This window comes from Silene latifolia, chromosome 11 (genome assembly GCF_048544455.1).
Source record: "Silene latifolia isolate original U9 population chromosome 11, ASM4854445v1, whole genome shotgun sequence".
Taxonomy (NCBI): Eukaryota; Viridiplantae; Streptophyta; class Magnoliopsida; order Caryophyllales; family Caryophyllaceae; genus Silene; species Silene latifolia.
The window spans coordinates 23,014,416-23,031,252 of record NC_133536.1 but is presented as its reverse complement, the minus strand read 5'-3'; the positions used below and the strand labels follow the sequence as shown (position 1 = coordinate 23,031,252).

At 36.1% G+C, this 16,837-nt stretch overlaps 1 non-coding gene across 1 annotated transcript; it reads left to right on the top strand.

The window, feature by feature from the left end:
• Positions 1-8,385: 8,385 nt before the first annotated feature.
• Positions 8,386-8,492, top strand: LOC141616363 (small nucleolar RNA R71). The gene has a single exon (XR_012530715.1). It is a non-coding gene; the product is annotated as a small nucleolar RNA R71 (small nucleolar RNA).
• The last annotated feature ends 8,345 nt before the right edge of the window (positions 8,493-16,837 follow it).

The following is a 16,837-nucleotide window of genomic DNA, read 5'->3' as shown; positions in this document are numbered from 1 at the left end:
AGTGATCGAGTCCATTTCGTGTTCACAATTAAGCATATGTGGTCGTTGGTCAATGGTCGATACAAAACACAATTTATACTTCACAAACAACTCTACAATTAGTAAAGAGGCAAGTAAAGGTCGGATCCCAAGGGACGGGTATTGAAATGAAGATTCTATTGTAACTAGTGGTGTCTAGGGGTGTCACAAATTAGGTTGATGTAGAAGGTTACTAAACTAAGATAGCAATGAAAATAAACTAACAAGGTAAATAAAATAAGGGGTGTAAACAATTGATTAAAGGCACTAGGGTGTCATGGGGTCATAGGGGAATCATGGGATATGATCATACAAATATGTTCTCAAATTATAAGCAAGCAATTATTGTTGTGATGGATTGAGTTGGGTTATATCTTACAATCCTAGGAAAGTTTGGGTCCCGGAGCCGAATCTCTTGGATTGTACAACACCTACAAGTCGACTTAATCTTCCCTACTTAACACATGCATGGTCTAACAAGACTCGAGTTGGGTTATGTCTTACAAGTCAAGTTGAAAGGATAGAAGATGATAGTAAATGCAAGGATTCATAGGCTTAGCATTTCATCAAATATAACATGTGCATGTATTAAGATCAAAACAAGCAAGCAAATAAGATATGAAAGCATATTAATTTAAGCATGAATCATTCCCCATGTTGGTTTCCCCTAATCACCCATTAAACCCTAGCTAAGAGACTACTCACTCATTATCATATTGATCATGCTAGAAAGGTTGTCAATCATACTAACATAATGAAACATGATGAATAAATGAAAGTAATTAGCAATAATTAAAAAGGGATTAAGAGATTATACCTACTAATGATTCCAATAATAAAGCAAGAATAATAGAAGTACTTGAATCCTAGATTGAGAGGTTGTCAATCTCCCAATAATAACCCAAATAATCTTCAATTACCCAAAATAAAGTAAGAACAAGAGAGAGATTAAAGAACTAAAACTTGGATTAAAACTTGATTAATATTTGATTACAATATTGAAGAGAGATTTGATTGATATTAACTACACTAATTATTGATAAGAAGAACATGCTCCTCTAATTGGACTAATGGGGTATTTATAGTGAAAATTAGGGAGGATGCATTAGGGTTAACTAAGGGCTAAACTAGTAATTACACTTTTTAAGTTGAGCAAGGAGACTCCGGGATTCTCCGAGAGAAGGGCTTCTCTTATCGTTGCTAGAAGAATGCAAACGTCTTTGTGGCCGCAATCCGTGCGGATGGGAGTCGGGACGGCCGGATCTGGGCTGAGGAATCCGAGCGGATTCTTGGGCAAGACGCTCGGATTGGCGAGGGGGAATCCGAGCGGATTCCTTTGCGGGACGCTCGGATTGTGCTTGGGCGGACGGACGGATTGTGTACAATCCGTTCGGATTGTTTGTCAGCATCTTTTCTTCTTCTTTTCTTCCCTTTTCTTCATGAATTCCTTGGGGATTTCCTTGGGGACTCAAGGATCCTTTTCTCAACATTGCTCTTCTACTATGCTATGTACAAAGGCCTTCTAGTCTTGTCTCTCCTTGATGCTTGGTCATTGAATATGATCAATTTAGCCTTGTTTTGCCATGAAAATGCAAGATTCTTACTCCTTTCCTACCAAGGGATCAAAATCTCAAAGAATATGCAAAACAAAGAACTAAAGATAAGAAATGACCCAAATAGGCACTAAAAAGCATGAAAACAATGGTAATTCGGGGGCTAAATATGCGCCAATTATGGTCACATCAAATATCTCCAAACCGAACCTTTGCTCGTCCCGAGTAAAGAGGTGACAAAGACTAGGACCAATACTAACCTAACCTAATAATAATAGCCGATATGAGACAATTAGCGGGTCTCACTCCGCCCCTTCAACTCACAACAAGACAACCATGAGGTAGGATGCCTTCTTGCAAGGCAAGGTGGGTCTTGCCAAAATGGCGACACATCCAAACATTAAGCACACAAAAACACATAATGGATGCATCTACAAGAGAATAGCCACTTTCCTCATCTAAGTGGCGGAAATTATCTACAAGGGAAGCAATTCAAGGGTACACAATCCTTCATAGATGCAATTTGTTCAAACTACTAAGCCTAGAAGGATACCAATAAATCACCTCCAAGTTGTGTCAAGCTAGGGTACCTTTGTCCTCAATCGTTAAATGCTTTTGTCAAGAGTAGACTCCCTATGGTGTTAGAAACACTGGAGGATCGCGGAATTCCCCCTCTTGCCTAGACAAGAAGAAGGGTCGTCCCCTCTCTACCATGCACAAAAATGGATATGATGGATAAAGGGATCGATAGTATTTGAGTTTCATTTTGGGAGTTTGCTTTGTTTTTGTTTTCCCCCCAATTTATTGTGGCATATAACATTTGAGAACACTTTCTTTTTGCCATTTCTTTTTGAACATTTTCAAAGTCACCCCAATTAGTAACGAGGGTGCCTTGTATTTGAAGTTTTAGGAGTTCTATTTTTGCTCCTCTTTTCTTTTGATGCATTTTTGCAAACTTTCTTTCATTTTTCATTTCTTTGAACTCAAATTGATTTTCTTTTTGTGCCCATTCCCTTTGATGACAAAAATATGGTAGAACATGGATGAATGATAGAAGTATGCATGGTTTCAAGGGTCACCTTGGAATAAACGGTAGCCAAGGAGTTATCACACCACAAGGTACTCTTGACTCGGCTTTAAACCATGGGTCAAAGGATACTAGCATGACACATCCTAGGGTGTTTTACAAGTATTCTAACAAGCAAAGTCTTAAGAATAAAAAGCATCTACTAGGGCCTATATACACTTGTCAAGCTTCCCAAGTAGACGGTTTCGCAAAATTTTCTAACATGCAACTACATGCCATGATGCAACTAGCATATAAACATCCTAATGCATATGATTCTACCAACTAATATGACATATAAACTAAATGCAATCCTAAGTTCACATTGTTTTTACCGCATCAATCAAAATAAAGCCACATAGTCATTAATATAAAGAGGAAAAAGGAGATTGGAAAGATCATACCATGCGGTCTTCAATATCCTCATGTCTCGGATGTGGCGTAGTCAATCAAAGTGAACAAGGATGAACAAACACAATATATACAAGACAATATATACAAAGGAAATGAACTTGTTTTTGGTTTTTCAATTTTTCAATTTTTATGATTTTTTTGAAATTTTTCAATTTTTATGGTTTTTGAATAAAAGTTAAGTGTTAGAATTCCCATCCCCACACTAATATGGGCATTGTCCTCAATGGCCAAAATGATGGAAATTATGCAAAGATGATGCATGATTTCTATACTAAATGCAATTCTACACTAAGCTATACTACATGATGCATGGTTTTTGTTATGACGGAGAGGATAATTTAGATTACCTCCCGTTGTGTATGCATTAACTTCCCCAAACCAACTAAGACACTATTGCTAATGTCAAAGCATGGGGGAGTTCATGCACACACTATGCTATGCATGAAACTAGATTGTCATTTTGGATTTTCAAAAATGGGAACAATAAAGAAAGAACACCTCAATGGAACCGAGGTGTGAGTCCTTTGGTGTTGCTAGGACTAAACCAACAATGATCAAAATGAAATAAAATACAAAGAGATATAGACAAACCATGGGAGTGTAGGAGTCTCCAAGGCTAGTCTTCCATCATGCTATTATCATCACCACTTCCCTCATGAGAAGTGGTCACATTGCCACTTTCCTTGGCACTTTCTTCCTTGCTTTCTTCACCATCATCTTCCTCATCTCCACTTGCTTCTTCCTCAATATTATCATCAATTTCTTCACCATTTCCAACAACCTCATTGTCTTCTACCACGTCCCTTGATGCACCCGGAAATAAGGCTTCTCTATCCGCCCAACTAGGCAAAGGACAAGATGGATCAAGGAGTCCTTGCCTAGCTAGATGTAGGAGGGGAGGATATTGAGCCAAATATGCATTCTTCCGATCTTCATAAGCTTGCTTGTGCATGGCTTGCATAAGAAGAGTGACATAGTCTTTTCCAATTTCAACTCCTTGCGGTTTGAACTCTTCATACACAAAGGGGTAAGGCGGTATAACAATGGAAGAGGAGGGAGTTTCATGATCACCCTTTTGTTGTTGAATGATGTACTCGGCTTCTTCGGATAGGGGAAGTAAATAGTTGGTCCGGTGGACACTAAGACGGCAAATCTTTGCGGGTAAAGTGAATGATCGAGCCTCACTAGTAAGCCACCCATACTTGGTATCAAGGGGATTGTGAGCAACCCACTTAAACTTGTTAATCAAGATGGACATATCAATAAGATGGCCACCATCCTTAGCCTTGTACTTGCTATCCTTATTGAAATTAGGATCAAAGTGCTTGGCTAGGACCGTGACAAGGCCGCCATTAACAATAACGGTTTGACCCTTCTTCCCACTATCTATATGGAGCCATCTATCAACCAATAGCCTCAAAGAATTGTAAGGCTTGGTGTGAATTCTTCCAATATTCAAAGTTGATTCAAGGAGAATAAAATCGAGTCCCGTGAAATGATTGGTGTCTTTCCTAGCAATTATGGTATTTCCCACAACTTTGTGCCATATTCTTATGCCCGGATGATGGACCAAAAGAGCACGACAAGCTTTAAAATCTTCAAATTTCTTCCCGGAGATTGCCTCCCAAAGAGGCTCGGGATCATACTTCCCATATTGCTTATAAAATTTATGTTCATCGCTAAGACCCAAAATTTCACCCAATTCCGGAAAGGTAATGCGTCTACTAGTGTTAGCTAGACGAAACTCAATATTTTCCCTATTCTCAACTTTTGTCACTTTTAAAGAACTTAAGAATTCCAAGACAAGGTAGGGGTATGTTACTTCCTTCATTTCAAACAATTTCTTTAAACCCATGGCATTGAAAAAGACTCTTGTTTGTTCAAGAACACCCAACTTCTCTAAAGCATCTTGGCATATGAATTTGGTGGATTGAATTTGTTTCATAGCAAACTTGACAAATGTATTTCTATGGGAATCGGAAATGAATGTTACCTCCGGATAATGCAAGAGTTGATTAATTACCGGAGTAGAGGGTGATGCTTCCATAGGAATTTGTTGTTGTTGTTGCACTACCAAGCTTGGTGTTGATACCACCATTGCCAAAGCTTTCTTTGCTTGTAGAGCTTTTTGCCTTTGAGAGAGAGCCTTTGCTTTTGGTGCCTTTGTTGCTCCCTTTGTTCTTGCCATTTGATGAACTAACCAAGAAAAAGATCAAAAATCTTCAATTTGTAGAATGCCCAAATCGATTTTGAAGGTGAAAGGCTTTGCCTTTATGAGAACAAAAATCGACTCAAAGGTGAAGATTTTGTTCTTGGTTTTGATTGTTAATGAAGATGGAGTGATTGATTTGTTATTTGAAAGATGGTTTGATTTGATTTTGGTGAGTTTTGTTGAGGGTTTTTGTTTTTGAGATGGAGAGGATGAGGGTTTTGATGTTATGGGTAGTGTTTATGAATGAATGAATGAATGAATGAAGGTGGGGTGGGTATTTAAAGAATTCGACAATTTTAGGACGCAGGCACAATCCGTGCGGATTGGGCGCAATCCGTGCGGATTCTCTGACTTCAAAAATTTCAAAATCCCGCCTAAAGACGGGCGGATTCTGGGGAATCCGCTCGGATTCTTCTGAGATGAGACGGGCGGATTTCGTGCAGAACGGACGGATTCTTGTCCAGAGATTTTTCTTTGTTTTTCTTCACCGCAAGACGGACGGATTGTTCACAAGACGGACGGATTCTGTGAGACGGGCGTCTTTCCAGAAATCCGCTCGGATTCTTCAACAGTCAAGAATTTTTGCAATTTCAGCTCAGCCCAAGACGGGCGTCTTCTCATCAGGACGCTCGGATCTTCTTCAGACGGGCGGATTCTCAGGAATCCGCTCGGATTGGTCCTGTGTACACAGATTGATTCCATCCGTGCACCAACGCATTCCCTTATCATTCTTTCTTTCAAATCTTGTGTTCTTCATTGTGGGGGCACTACTAAGGCATGAATAGCCTAGGCAATTGCCATCCCCACACTAAGGTAAAGCACTACACAACAATTAAAATTATTAGTCCCTCCCTCACTTCTCTCTTACATGACAATTATTTTGATCAAAGTAAAAATAAATCCAAAAATGACAAAAATGCAATACAAAAATTAAATGTAAGTTAGGGAGTTAGAAATATTTACAAGTGGTGGTTTAGGGAGGACTCCACCAAACTCTCATTCTTGATGAGATGTCAAGGGGGCATGTTCAAGGTGTTGTTGATGTTGCTCAACACCTTGAAGAAGTAATCAAAAGCTTGTTCATTGTTATGGTAGAGGTCCTCAATAGACCGTGGCCCTTGTTGTTGATCATGATCGATGGCATGCCCAATGTAGGGATTAAAGATCCCTTCAAATTCGTCGTCCCAAAGACCACAAACTTCATTGAGTTGATCATTGAAAATCTCTTGCTTAGATGGAGACAACTCTCCCAATTTCTTTTCTTGGCCAATGAGGCCATCATCTTCTTCCTTGGTTGATTTTGATGAGCTTTGCAAGCTCTCCTTGTCAAAATTCACTTGCTCTTTGAATGGAGCATCTTCAACTTTCTTTCTCCATTGGAGTTCCGATTTCTTCTTTTCATCTTTTCGGCTATAATGATCAATCATGAAACATGGCTCATGCAAACGAGGAGCTCTCATGGTCTTGTCAAGATTAAAAGTTATGCTTTCATCTCCCACTTCTAGAGTGAGCTCTCCATGTTTCACATCAATCACCGCACCCGCGGTGTGTAGGAAAGGTCTTCCTAAGATGATTGGAATGTTGGAATCTTCCTCCATATCAACAATGACAAAGTCCACCGGGATGAAAAACTTCCCAATTCGCACGGGGACATCTTCCCATATCCCTAATGGTGTCTTCGTCGATCTATCGGCCATTTGAAGAGTGATATTGGTGCATTTAAGCTCTCCCATTCCCAACCTTTTACTTACCGAGTACGGCATGACACTCACACTAGCCCCTAGATCACATAAGGCTTTGTTGATCGTTGTGTCGCCAATGGTACACGGTATTGAGAAGCTTCCCGGATCCTTTAACTTTGGAGGTGAACTCCCTTGAAGTATTGCACTACTCACCTTAGTGAAGGCGATAGTCTCAAGTTTCCGGATCGACTTCTTCTTTGTGAGGATATCTTTCATGTACTTTGCATAGGCCGGAACGTGATTGATTAATTCCGTGAAAGGAATTGAGACTTCTAAGTTCTTCACAATCTCCATGAACTTCCCAAGTTGATCATCAAATTTAGGCTTGGCTTGACGACTTGGAAAAGGAAGTCTAATCACAATGGGCTCCTTTTCTTTGGCTTTGTCTTCATTTTTTTTTGAGCTTTCTTCTTTTGATGATTCCCCTTCTTGCACCACAACTTCATTCTCACTAGCTCTCACAACTTCATCCTCAACTTGCTTCTTTGGTGCTTCATATCTTGTACCACTTCTCAAGTGAATGGCACTAACCGTTTCATGTCTAGGGGATTACTTTGAGGTGGTAATTGCCCCTTTTGTCTTTGTGAGCTCGAAGATGCTAGTTGGGTCAATTGTGTTTCCAACATCTTGGTGTGAGCTAGAATGTTGTTGATGGTGGTGTCTTTTGCTTGGCTATCTTTTTGCATTTGGGTGAAAAATTCTTGTTGATTCTTTTGCATTTGGAGGACCGCTTTTTGGACATCAAAACCTTGGTCATTGTGGTGATTGTATGGATTTTGATTTTGGTAACCTTGGTTTTGATTGTAAAAGGGTCTTTGATTTTGATTTCTCATGGGTGGTGGAGTGTATGTTGTTTGAGGGTTTTGGACATTTTGGCTTTTGTATGAGAGATTTGGATGGAACTTGGTGTTTTCATTGTAAAAATTTGAATAAGGGGTACCACTTTTGTAAGCTTGGAAAGCATTAACTTGTTCGGTTGTTCCCCTACACTCACTTGAGTCATGACCCAAGGTTCCACAATTCTCACATATCCCGCTTGGGATTGATGAGGATGCCGTCATGGCATTGACATGATGCTTTGATGATTTTGAGTTTTCCTCAAGTCTAGCCATAGCTTGTTCAAACTTCAAGTTGATTGTGTCAATGTGAGCACTAAGTTGAGCACCCAATTGAGTAACGGTGTCCACTTCATACTTTCCTCCTCTAGTAGCCTTGCGAGGCCTACTATATTGTGAATTATGGACCGCCATTTCCTCAATCTTGTTCCATGTTTGATTGTCATCAACTTCGGTGAACATTCCATTTGATCCCATATTGAGAATGTTCCTAGAATCTTCATATAAACCATTCCAAAATTGTTGCACTAAAAACCATTCGCTAAGTCCATGGTGAGGACATGAGCGACAAATACCTTTGAACCGCTCCCAAGCTTCATACAAAGATTCTTCATCCCTTTGCTTAAAACCCGTAATTTGAGCTCTTAGCATATTGGTCTTTTCCGGTGGGTAAAATTTTTTGTAGAAAGCTAGAGCTAGCTTCTTCCAAGAATCTATTCCAAGGGTGGCCTTATCAAGGCCCTTCAACCATTGCTTTGCGGTGCCGATTAACGAAAAAGGAAATAAGACCCATCTTATTTGGTCTTGAGTCACACCCGTTTGAGAGATAGCTTCACAATAATCGCAAAAGGTTTCCATATGAGAATGAGGGTCCTCACTAGGCATTCCCCCGAATTGGCTCCTCTCAACTAGTTGAATGAAGGCGGACTTGGCAATAAAGTTTCCGGTAAGATGTTGTGGGGTAGGAGTACCATTTGGTAAATCCTCCTCGGTGGGTATAGAGTGTGACGAGAATTTAGGCATTGTAGGTGGATTTTGTGTGGTATTGTTTAATGGGTTTTCTTCTCCTTCTATTGCGAAAGGATTGACAAACTCACTAGTGGGTTGAACAACTTCACCAACACCTCCCAAATTCCTCCTAACAAGTCTCCTATTATTCGTCAAGGTTCTCTCGATTTCACGGTCAAAAGGTAACAAATCTCTTTGTAACCTTCTAGACATGCAAAATATCAAACAACTCGAAAACAATTAGAACAAACCTTGAGGAGTTTTACTTCCCAAGGTGAAAAAGACACAACTAAAAACAATAAAAGAAATCTTAAATCAATTAAACACCGTCCCCTAAGAACGGCGCCATTTTTGATCGAGTCCATTTCGTGTTCACAATTAAGCATATGTGGTCGTTGGTCAATGGTCGATACAAAACACAATTTATACTTCACAAACAACTCTACAATTAGTAAAGAGGCAAGTAAAGGTCGGATCCCAAGGGACGGGTATTGAAATGAAGATTCTATTGTAACTAGTGGTGTCTAGGGGTGTCACAAATTGGGTTGATGTAGAAGGTTACTAAACTAAGATAGCAATGAAAATAAACTAACAAGGTAAATAAAATAAGGGGTGTAAACAATTGATTAAAGGCACTAGGGTGTCATGGGGTCATAGGGGAATCATGGGATATGATCATACAAACATGTTCTCAAATTATAAGCAAGCAATTATTGTTGTGATGGATTGAGTTGGGTTATATCTTACAATCCTAGGAAAGTTTGGGTCCCGGAGCCGAATCTCTTGGATTGTACAACACCTACAAGTCGACTTAATCTTCCCTACTTAACACATGCATGGTCTAACAAGACTCGAGTTGGGTTATGTCTTACAAGTCAAGTTGAAAGGATAGAAGATGATAGTAAATGCAAGGATTCATAGGCTTAGCATTTCATCAAATATAACATGTGCATGTATTAAGATCAAAACAAGCAAGCAAATAAGATATGAAAGCATATTAATTTAAGCATGAATCATTCCCCATGTTGGTTTCCCCTAATCACCCATTAAACCCTAGCTAAGAGACTACTCACTCATTATCATATTGATCATGCTATAAAGGTTGTCAATCATACTAACATAATGAAACATGATGAATAAATGAAAGTAATTAGCAATAATTAAAAAGGGATTAAGAGATTATACCTACTAATGATTCCAATAATAAAGCAAGAATAATAGAAGTACTTGAATCCTAGATTGAGAGGTTGTCAATCTCCCAATAATAACCCAAATAATCTTCAATTACCCAAAATAAAGTAAGAACAAGAGAGAGATTAAAGAACTAAAACTTGGATTAAAACTTGATTAATATTTGATTACAATATTGAAGAGAGATTTGATTGATATTAACTACACTAATTATTGATAAGAAGAACATGCTCCTCTAATTGGACTAATGGGGTATTTATAGTGAAAATTAGGGAGGATGCATTAGGGTTAACTAAGGGCTAAACTAGTAATTACACTTTTAAGTTGAGCAAGGAGACTCCGGTATTCTCCGAGAGAAGGGCTTCTCTTATCGTTGCTAGAAGAATGCAAACGTCTTTGTCCGCAATCCGTGCGGATGGGAGTCGGGACGGCCGGATCTGGGCTGAGGAATCCGAGCGGATTCTTGGGCAAGACGCTCGGATTGGCGAGGGGGAATCCGAGCGGATTCCTTTGCGGGACGCTCGGATTGTGCTTGGGCGGACGGACGGATTGTGTACAATCCGTTCGGATTGTTTGTCAGCATCTTTTCTTCTTCTTTTCTTCCCTTTTCTTCATGAATTCCTTGGGGATTTCCTTGGGGACTCAAGGATCCTTTTCTCAACATTGCTCTTCTACTATGCTATGTACAAAGGCCTTCTAGTCTTGTCTCTCCTTGATGCTTGGTCATTGAATATGATCAATTTAGCCTTGTTTTGCCATGAAAATGCAAGATTCTTACTCCTTTCCTACCAAGGGATCAAAATCTCAAAGAATATGCAAAACAAAGAACTAAAGATAAGAAATGACCCAAATAGGCACTAAAAAGCATGAAAACAATGGTAATTCGGGGGCTAAATATGCGCCAATTATGGTCACATCAGAAAGTCTATAAATACTCCTCAACTACCATTGAGGAAAAGATCCACAATTTAACCTAAGAATCACTATTCATCTGGTAATATCTTCTTTATCTCTCTAAAATACGTACTTTGCCAAGTAACAACCACTTACCTCTCTAAGTTACTGACTTGAGCGTCGGAGTGAGTTCGCTCGGTCCAAAGCCGAGCCCTCAGTTTGTTCATCGTTTCAGGAGACCGCAAGGAGGATTCAACTAAAGACGTCATTCTACGAGCACGGGTGGTAACATATAACTGCTCTGGAATTACACCCGGAACATATATCATTATAATATTGGAAATTTCTCATGGTAACCTTGAACTTTGATAGATTACACATGGTACCCCTAATTTTAAGTTTCTAAAAATAATACCCATGTGTTCACCTTTTTCTTTCCCAGAATACCATTTGACAACTTTCGTCATTACTCCTATGACTTGTGACTCTTTTTTCTTTTGTTATCTATTACACAAATAGTTCATCATCTAATTCCTAATTCCATATTTTATTTAATAAACTGACATTTAATACCTAAATAATAAAACACAAATAGTATGACATGCTCAGTTACTCATAGGAGTAACGACATTATGAAAAAATTAAACACAAGGGTATTATATGTAGAAACTTAAAATTAGGGGTATTATGTGTAATCTACCAAAATTCGAGGGTACAATGAAAAATTTTCGTTGTAATATTTACCATTTTATCGCTCTTCCTCCCACCTAAAAAATGTTACAACTTTAAAAATTTAACATTTAATTCAAGATTATGTTTAAAGTCTCTTATATAATAAGTATACTTTGAGAGATTCAATATATTTGGGGTGATACCTAAGTTCCAAGGATAAATCCTATTTATAAACATGGGATCACCTCACCTTATGATAATCTTCTGATGTGGGACAATTCAACTATTTATACGTAGTATATATTTATCACACCTACATTATTTTTCAATGTGAGACGAATAACATATTTAAAAGTAAACCATATTTTTTTAACCTAATTCGACTCCAACCCGATTTAATAATAAGCAAATACTATGTTATCTATTAATATTCATACGTTTGTTTTCTATTTTTTTTATCATAATTAAAATATATGCAAATGATATGAACCTATACTCTAATAATAGAATTTTTTTTTAATACAATTCTAATTATATTATTTAAACGTAGTATATTTACCACACCTACATTATTTTTTAATGTGGGACATATAAAATCTATAGGTAAAAACTAATAATATAAACTTTAAGAGATCTCCAAGACAATACTTAACAGACTCAAAAGATTTTGGGTTATGACTTCTATTTATAATCATAAGATCACCCTACCTTATGGTAATCTTCCGATGTGGGACAATTCTAATATATATACATAGTATATTCACCACACTTACATTACTTTTCAATGTAGGACACATAACATACTAAGTACACCATTTTTTTTCGCACCTACTTTGACATCAACTCGATTTAATAATGAGAAAATATAATAGAATCTACACTCTAATGATAGCATTTTTTTGTCACCATCTAATTATATAATTTTCATACGATATTTTTTTGTCAAATGAAATATAAAGTTTTTGTCAAAATTATAAACATCACTTTAATATAATATAGAAAATGTATATATATGAGACAATTCTATTATTTATACATAATATATTCACCACACCTACATTATTTTTCAATGTGGGATATATAATATACTAAAAAGTACATATCTTTTAGGATGCCTCCTATTTAAATTTCACCCTACTAAAAAGTACATATCTTTTATATACTATTCTTTCGATGTGAGATACATAATTTAATTATTTAGATGTACTATGTTCATCATGCCTACATTATTTTTCAATGTGAAACATATAACATACCAAGAAGTAAATGTCTCTTCTTAAAAAAACCATTATTGTATACGTATTATTTTTCTTTGAAGGTAAAACCACTTAGTCTCGATCGACGATTATTAGATAGGGATCTTTATATCGTACATATAACGACACATTAACGCTCTATTAGTGCATTCAGAAGACAACCATTAGTAAAATCTTTAGTTTTGTACTGTCTTAGGAGACAACCATTAGTAAAACTCTTGGTTTTGTATTGTGCTTTAACTTTGTGTATGTTGTAATATTGTTCATTATAGGTTGCCTATATGACACCAACATTAAGTGATTTTTGCTTCTCTTGTTCATGTTCTTAACTCTTTCCCGAGTAGTTATCATGAATCTCCACTTTATTTTTTATATCATATCGTAGAGATAGTAATAGAAAATCTTAAGAGAGCTCTTTAAAACAATATTTATGAGACTCAAAAAATTTTGGGTTGATACATAAGTTTCAAATATGTCTCTTATTTATAATCATAGGATCACACTACCTTATACTAATCTTTCGATGTGGGACAATTCTACTATTAATATGTAGTATATTCACCACACCTACTTATTTTCCAATGTGGGACAAAACATACTAAAAAGTACACAATTTTACATATTAAGAAGTACACCATCTTTAATATGTGCAAATAATATGAAATATATACTCTAACGATAGCATTTTTTACCACAAAGCTAATTATATTATTTTCATAATTTTTTAACGATATTTTTTTGGCAAATGAAATGTAAAAGTTTGATATAAAAATTAGAAATATCACTTGAATATAATTTAGGAAATATACATATTATAATAATTAAAAGATTCTCTACTTTATTTTTTACATCAAAAATTATACTTTCCTAAATTGATTTTTGATGATGTGGACGCTCTCATATCGCTCGAAAAAACTCTCTTTTATATATATACTAGATTTAATGCCCGGGCAATACCCGGGCCATTTGGTAGAGAGTCTTTATAATCAATTGTTACATCTTCAAAATCAACTATGACAATGTCTTGTCCAAAATGATCAAGATGAAGCATAAATACTTAGCAGAGATGATATGTCAGTAAGTTACTGAGTGATCATTCTAACTATTTTTCTTGATCATCTTATTCTTATCGTGAGGGCAAAGTGAGTCTTTATACTTATTTTCACAATAAGTGTACGATATAATGGCTTTAGGTCTTGTTTTTTTCGGCTAAAAGGAGTTGGACTGAACTGAACTAAACTAAAATGAATGAAGGTGAAGTAAGAGTTATTTTTTGAAGAAATGAGTTAAACTGAACTGAATATAGCTGAAGTAAGAGTTAGGCCTTGTTCTTTTTCGGTTGAAGAAAGTTGAGTTGAGTTGAGTTGAACTGAACGGAACTAAATGAAGTTGAGCTTAACAGAACTAAACGAAATTGAGCTAAACTGAATTTAGCTGAAATAAAAGTTAATTTGTGAAATAATGAGCTGAACTGATTAGAGTTGAACTGAAATTAAACCAGAAAGAAGAAGTACTAATTTACGAAAAGATGATTCGAACCAAATAGAGTTGAACTAAACTGGACCGAACTAAAATTAAACCAGAAAGAACAGATACTCTAATTAACTTATGAAAAGATGAGCTGAACTGTATTGAATGAAGCGAGCAAAATGAGAACGGACTGCCATTGTGAATGTTATCTCGTATATAAATAATACATAATGATAATAGTACGTAAAGTTAGTGATCGATAAGGAACATTATAATATATAACGAAACCCGATAAAATATTATATTTGATAATAAAAAAAATAGGAAGGATAAGATGGTAATCTACTCATTTGCAAATCCCGTATGTTGTAGGACCCGTTACACTGTTGGTACGAAAACCCTTTTGTTTACTACTCAAATTCTTGTCATAGGGAAAATGATCTTAATATAAGGTTTTTTAATTTTCTCGTTTTGTCATCTTTTTATTTATAATTAAAATAATTACAACTTCAAATAGTAATAAAAAGTATAGCGGCATGTTAAGTAGTTTTTGCAATCATGAACTCTATTTCGGCATTATTAAATTCATTACTATAGATAATAGTATTATAAACAATCCCATCACTCACCAAACTCATGCAAATTAGAATTTTTTTTTTATAAAACTACATATTAAAATCCTTATACTTACCCAAATTCAAGTTAATTATATTATTAAAATTGGTAAAAAAAATTGATGCATATTCTATTTTTTAGCTCACAAACTCTACCCGGAGAGTCATCATCTTATTAACTATGTAACTAACCCTTATTATGTCACAAAATCCGGATTCTTGATGTTGTTTGAAAATCATTCAAAAACGTTGGACTCTAGGATGTAGTATCTAATCTAATACTCCCTTCAATTTCATTTATTGTTCCCCTTTCTTTTTGGCATAAGAAATAAGGGAATCAATTTGGACCACACAATACACATGACCCCACATCAAATTGATTTTGGACCACACAAAGTTGTCCAAAAAAGGAAAGAGGGGATTTCAAAAAAAAAAAAAGGAAAGAGGGAACAATAAGGAAAATGGATGGAAAGGGAAAGAGGAACAATAAATGAAATTGGAGGGAGTAGTTTATAATCAAATAAAAAATTCAGATATCTTTTCATTATCATATTACACAAATTCTTAACAAAATTATTTATTACGTTTACAATTTTTAATCTGGTAGTCTTCAATTTGACGGGAACTACTACATACTCCCTATATTGCTAAAAACTGGGAAGAAGAAGTTGTGATGAATAGTTTACCGGGCTAAGTTGATGATAAGTTGGAGTAATGAATACCAATATTCATATTCACATTAAGACTGGCAAAAAAAAGTATTCACATTAAAGATACTTAACAAAATCCACATGTTTGTAGTCAAATTTCATCCTCATAAACTTGTAGATATAATGAACTTTTCTCGATCATGTAAATAAGACCAATATTAACTTCCCCATTCCTTTGAACAATAAGATAGACTTGATAAATCCTTTTTCATTAATATCAAACTTCAGAACTTCTCATGGCAGATTGTCAGCCTTGTTTTGCCTTGTTGCCTTTTGAGTAACTAATTATACGATTTTATCGTACCGTATGAAATAATGATATACTGGATTAAAAAGACATTTCAATTCAATAATTAATAAGGGGAAGCAAATTTAAGGAATCGTGGATTAGTCTCCAAGACTTGCATCTCTTTCTCCTCCAAGAATTCCGTCCTCATTTAAATCATCATAATAATCAGTAAAGAAGATGTAATTCCTAAACATCGGAAGTTTTCCATTATATGTTGGGACGATCCAATTCGGTTTCCCCAACCTGAAATCTGCCTTACTAAATCCAAACTTACACCAACTACTAACATGGCACACACTCGGATTTGCTTGGCAAAAGGTTTGTTCCGCAATCCTTCGATCTTTAAGTATCTCCTCTACTCCATTTACGTCTTGATACACTTCGATTTCTCGATTTGGCCTTCAAAATGGTACTATGAATTTCCCCAACAAGCTCTGGGAATGGCCCTTGTATGTTGCATTGCTTATCATATCAGCTACGAAATTCCCCATTGAGTTCCTAGGAAATGGCGGGTTGGTTCGTGCCCTAATGTTAATGCTCATTACCGTAGCTGTCGTCTCTGAATCTAAAGTTAATAACACCACGTAGTTGTATGCAAATATATTACTCCGTATATAATAAAAACATTGAAGCCAATACTATTTATATAGGTTAGTGGTGTTTCCAACCTAGTTGAATTCCGGTACCTCAAAGTCAATCTATTCGTTTAGTTTTTTTCTGGCCAAGTGACCGTGTCCTACTGAGACTCGGCTAACTTGACTTTAAACGTTAGTTACAGATTTAAATGAGAGTATATCTTAATCGCATAAATATTTAATATATCAAATAGGTAGTCGGTAAAAGTTGGAGTCTCTAGAATCGCTCGAAAAAAGCTTCCTTTAATAATATAGAT